This window comes from Gymnoscopelus braueri (assembly GCF_963280865.1).
Source record: "Gymnoscopelus braueri genome assembly, chromosome: 20".
Classification (NCBI taxonomy): Eukaryota; Metazoa; Chordata; class Actinopteri; order Myctophiformes; family Myctophidae; genus Gymnoscopelus; species Gymnoscopelus braueri.
This window is the reverse complement of record NC_137622.1, coordinates 27385244-27391663: the sequence shown is the minus strand read 5'-3', so window position 1 is coordinate 27391663 and position 6420 is coordinate 27385244.

Below are 6420 nucleotides of genomic sequence, written 5' to 3'. Positions count from 1 at the left end.
ACACGAGGATTTTACAGTGCAGAGTGTACTGAGAATTATTTTTGTCTAACATGATGGGATAATGGGAGGATGGCTTTGGCGGTGTGATTAGTCTTGTGTAGCCAGACAACTATTCCACCATCTCCGAATGCTATACAGAGGAGGGTTTCTCAAAGTGCAGGTCGTGATACCCTGGCCTAGGGTGCCATGACGCAAGTTATCATCATCTCTTTAATTTAACCACTTAAACCCTCTATACTAGTCAAACGGACCTGAGTTGCACATTACTTGGCGTGTTCCTTTTCAATTCTACACCAAATCTCTTTGCCAAAAATAGCTGATCTACAAGCTCACAATGCATTGCGACGCATTGTGAGCTTGTAGATTGCCTATTTTTGGTGAATCTTTCCCCCATAATAGGGATGCTGGAGTTCAAGTGGTCAAACGTCATGTATAAAGTTATGTTTGGCCTAAAATGGAAATGGATATTCTCTCAAGTTTTCCTTGTGACGAAAGATTAGGGCGAAAGATTTAAATATTTACATACCATAAGTAAGCCTTGCCGAGCCCTGAGGCCATTAGGGCAGGAGCCTATCTCCTGTTTCCTGAGCGTGAGGCAGCTTGATGTATGAGTACACCCCCTGGACATGACGCTATACTGTATGTCGCAGGGACCCCAATCCAACCCTTGATGCTGAGTGCCAAGCAGGGAGGCATTCACCATATTCACACGGCGGCCATTTTACAATTAAGTTAATGAAATAATGCCACCCCGGGTGACATTCTTCCCCACCCGCGAGTCTTTGGTATGACCCGGCCGGGGATCGAACTCCCAACCTCCCAGTCTCAGGGACTCACTTAACCACAAGGCCACTGAGCTAGTATTTTACATAAAATATCTTCACATTACAGTTTTTAATTTCCATTTCTGAAGCTAATGTGCTTTGATTATTTTTGCGCGACTGTAAATTGAAAATTGTGGGAGGCAACAAAACACAATTTCACAATTTCAAATGCTTCCGTCATACAGTCTGGAGCACGGAAGCTCTGAGGATAAAGTGGATGTGAAGCCTCCTCCCCGCTTCCGTTTCGTCTTTACAGTCGCGCAAATTTGTCCTTTGCCACCTTGAGCGATACCGACATCTGGTCTGGCCCATGGACTAACTACTGTGTGATGGAATGATGGATGCTGCTCTGCTGTGATTTGTTGGGTTGTTTTGTGTAGTCTAGAGAAATGGAACCTAAATAATGGTCACGTGTTATACATATGAATTGTACAATTGCACAATATAAGAAAGGAATGTGAAAACCCACCTGGAAAGAGGGAAAAGGATATAGGGTGGGGGGCAATGTGGGGTCCTGCTTAAGAAACCAGGTCAGCAACCCTGAAAGGTTACTTCACGGCACGTCAAAGTAAAGGTCACTGATTATTTTAATGTCCAAGACATGACCAAGGACGAATTTAAGAGAAAAATCATGATAATGATCAAAGAGAGTGTGTGTGTACCCCCTAAAGCCCCAGTGGAATTTGCTCTGTAGCCAATAGTTCAAGATGAGATCAAGTACGTGAACATTGCTCCCCTTAGAAGGATGTGCTGGGAATATTTTGCTATCAACAGAAGAGTACAGTAGTACTGTTATGCTGAGTCTTTTCATTCATAATACATGACTGCAATGCCTGAATTGTATTTTGCCCCAGCAATCAGTGTGATTGATCTTCCAAGACATTTTCACTGCAGGAGGTAGCTCATTAAATATATAATTGTTCAGGTGGTGTCGAGGCAACACACACACACACACACACACACACACACACACACACACACACACACACACACACACACACACACACACACACACACACACACACACACACACACACACACACACACACACACACACACACACACACACACACACACACACACACACACACACAGGTTGTTTTAGCATGTTCTATCTAACAATAAAGACAATACAGATGAATAATTAATTAAAAAGTGCATGTTGTACAATTTTGCTCAGCTGCTGATTAAGCTACTACCCATAAAATACATATCAAAATAAATAAAAGCCACCTTATGGTACCTTTTATCTTCTTCTGACTCCTTGATTTGATTAAAAAAACATTATTTTTTTCGATCATCGATTATCAAATTCGTAATATGATTCGATTCGATTAATTTAGTAATCGATTTTTAATCGATTAATCGATTAGTTGTTGCAGCACACACACACAACACACACATATATATGTGTGAGTGTTAAGTCACTATGTATATAGAGCAATTTAGACTTTAGAAATATAGTATACTGTATGTTCCAATTAATGTCCTCAATAACGATTTAGCTGTAGCACTAGAATTTCAGTAAACTGCATTTAAGAGTACATAATGGAACCAATTCAAGTTTAGTTTAATTAAATTTAGTATAGTTTGAGTTACACTTTGGGGAATATACCCCAAAATATATACATAAATCCACCCAATATTTTTTTTTAGAACAGGACCTATAATCCCAAATGTAATAGTAGTTGGGAGTGGATTAATTAAGAGTCCTTATGGATACTTAGAAAAGATAATTTGAGGCCAAGCTGTTTGCCCCCTTTCCAAACACAAAACAACTAAACAGAATTGGACCACGAGCGAGCACGAGCAACCCCCCCGTCCCACACACACACACACACACACACACACACACACAGACTGAGGAATGCCCAGTGCGAGCAGCAGGTAGCTGGAGGTTATTTCCACGTCTGCTGTTGCAACCAACCGTGGAGAGGGAGCCAGCCAGCCGTCTCAAGGACAATGGTGCCGACGCAAACCGGGTTCAGAATGAGAGAGGACAGGGGGTGTGTGGAAGGGGGTTAACAGAGAAGAGGTAGAGAGACCAATACAAGAGATCGCAAATGAGGAGGAGATTGAGAGGGCGGGAGAAGCAGAGCAAATGAGCGGGGGGGGGGACAGAGAGAGAGAGAGAGAGAGAGAGAGTTGAGGGAGGGAGGGACAAAGATGAGAGAAAACAGAGAGAGAGGTGGAGAAATATGATGAGAAAAGGGAGATACAGTATGAAAACGAATGAAAAGAGAGCAGACGATCAAGAGAGACAACGGAGGAAGAGCAGTGGGGAAAGAAAGGAGAATGGCTATGGAAGGGAGGGCAGAGCAGTACAATTCATCAGTCTGGCTAAATTAACACATTCAATCCGGGAACGCATATAGGCCTACTGTGTCATTTTAGATTTTTAGCTATAACCATTCATTTATACTTTAAAAAATAGCAGATATACAAGCTCACGAGCTTGTAGAGCTGCTAGTTTTTTTTGAAAAATCGTGAAAATGTGAGCAAATCTTTGAATATATATGTTTTTTAAAGCAAACATTTTCAACTCAAATCTTTGCTTCCGGGGATTCTACAAATGTCTTCTAAATCCTAACAGGTTTTTATTTTTAAATACTTATGTTGCTATAATATCAGTGGTTATCAAACTTTTTTCATGTCAAGGACCCCCAAAATGATATGTATTTTCAAGTTCATATGAGCATATCTGCTATTTTTTAATAGCCAAAGAAATCTTAAGTGACACAGATGCGTTCCCGGATTGAATGGGTTAAGGAGATTGCTAAATGTAGCCCCCTGTGTGAATATGAAGAAATGTGCCTCTTAATGTGATTGCCAGAGGTAGCCATGCCATAACTCAAGGTTAAGGTTGGTTGCAAGCGGGGGGAATCGTGGATTATACGAGGACATTTACAATGTGATGATGCCAGGCATGCATCAAGGAGAGAGAGGGGAGGGGGGGTCCATTTGCACTGTGCTGTTAAAAGTAATACTGTACATGTCCTGCTAAGTCTGCTAGCCAAGCATCTGTAGAGACTACTGTCATGCCAATTTAAAATTGGCCCCTCACACGCTCTATTGTACATATTTCTCTTATAGAATAAACTGTTTATTTTTATTTTTTAAATAGTCTGGTATAAGTAATTAGAGCATAGATTGTTCGATTTTGAAATATGGCTAAGCCCTTGTAAAGCTTCAGTGTTCAACTATTGAAATGAGTCTGTTTATGCAAACAGTATGTCAATGTCACTCTATCCGCAATGAGTCACTGTGCCATCATCAAATCACAAAACACGACCATGCTGCAAACATTAGATGTCTAACTCGATATCTGACATGTGATGCAATATTTATGACGTATAATGCAATTTGGTGGTCAAAGGTCAAGGAGGTCTATTATGAACACATTGTCACACATTCCTCTTAATCGTGAACTATTAATCGTGGAAAGATGAGACGGATTGGATTTAAAAATGTGATTGAAAAAAATGTTCACAAGCCGTTTCAATTCCCTGACATTAAGTTTAAAAGAATTAGTCCCCGCTTGGGGTGTAGCACACAGTATCTGAGGCATACAGGTAAATAATGAAAATAAATGGTGCAGCAGTCCCCCCACCCCCCCTCCAACCTCTAAATCTGTGACCTTTGAGTGCAGTCAGTGTTAAAGGAAGGGTGTGTGAATAAATGCACCTTTAAAGACAGACAAATGCTGAAGTGTGACAAATATTATCTGTGGTGCATTGTAGACAAAGGGGGACAAGATTCAAGATTTTATACAGGTACACCAGAGTAACATTCTTAGGTTCAGTGACCCATCAAAAAAATGCACGGACCATGTCAGCAGTCCAACACATGTTGGTTACAGATTTCATGTTTTGACAAGAGGAGACGTGGCAATGACTCTTGCTCACACGCTGAAACAGTGTAAAGACTGCCTGGAAGAAAATATGTATTTATTAGGAAAGATTTAACCCCAAGTGGTCAAAAGTGGGTATTATCGGTTCAGTATTAAAAAACTAACTAGTTTAGACATATTTTTAATCGGCACAACCCTATTACACACCAGTAGTAATGCTATTCTCACCAGTCACCACAGAACAACCCTGTTCCACTATGCATGTAAGATATCTACATGAATAATATGATACAAAGTAGGCCTATGTTTTTTGCATCAATAAGTACATCAATAACACACAAATAAGTAACTGAATTACAAAGTTAAACAGCAGGAGCGAAGTGTCGCAGGTTGGTTCAGATTCTAAATTGACCATCTACAAATGCTACTAGAGAATGTAGAATATAGTATCTACTGTAACAACCTTGTTTTTTGGCAGGACAAGGGAGGTCCTGTGACTGCCAAAACTTGACCACTGAGCCATTTACTGCTCTTTGGCTGAATACAGCAGGGCTGTAGACTGTTAAGCTACACACAACACAGGCTGAACACTGAACACAACTTGTATTGGTGGGGTTTCAGCAAGTAATTACTGTTGACACAGCAAATTCAGGGGACAAAACTTACACAGAATCAATATGAAAGGGGGTTTCAAATATCAGCCATCAGGGGAGAGTGATGGAGAGAGAAATAAAACGGACACAAATTGATAGACATAGGGGGGAAAAACTGTGAAATGAGAGGGAGACGGAAAGGCAGAGAAATAAAGACGACAATGACAGAAAAAGTACAGAAAAAGTCACACTGAGTTTCACAGAAAGAGAGAGAGGGAGAGAGAAATACAGAGAAGTGCTGGGCAATATATCAATATTATACCGATATTGTGATATGATGAGACTAGATTTCAAAATTCCAATTTTGGGGGATATCGTAATATCATGATATGGCATAAGTGTAGTCTTTTTCTGGTTTTAATCACTTAAGCTCTGTTTTATACTTTTCAAAAATAGCTCATCTAGAAGCTCACAATGCATCACAATGTGGCGAGTTATGAGCTTGTAGCTCTGCTATTTTAGCTGTTTTTGAAAACATTTGTGGAAAAAATTGTCTCAATACATTATTATCACCACAATATCGTTATTGAGGTTTTGGTCAAAAACATTGTGTATTTGATTTTGTCCATATCACACAGCCCTACCAGAGAAAACGGAGATGAAGCTGTCCACTGAAGTCCATACCATCACTCCCTGGAGACAGATATGCATCCAGCGACCGTGACCGATTCAATCCCACGACGCGCTGCCTTCCAGTGACATGAGTGCAACGGCAGTGGCTCTACTCTCCATTGGGAGGCATCGATTACCTATTATGACATGAAAAATCTTTCAGATTAGGTCTTTGCCCCAGATCTTTGTAGACACTGAAAGAAGACATGATGACCTTTAGTAACAGATAACTTGCGCTAAGGTCTGTCTTTCATTAGGTATCTGGATGTATTGATCCCTGCCCTGCTGGGAGCCACTTGTAGGGCAAGGTTACTGTACAATTTTCTGGCCCTCAGGCTGCAAATACAGTAAGTATGTCAGAGTGGCTTATTCTCAGTATTAGCCCAACAAGGGTGTCTTATCTCCTTTTCAATGCACTAGACCAGCGGTTCTCAAACTATGGGTCGCACCACAAAGTGGGGCCACGGGAAGGTTCAGTTTA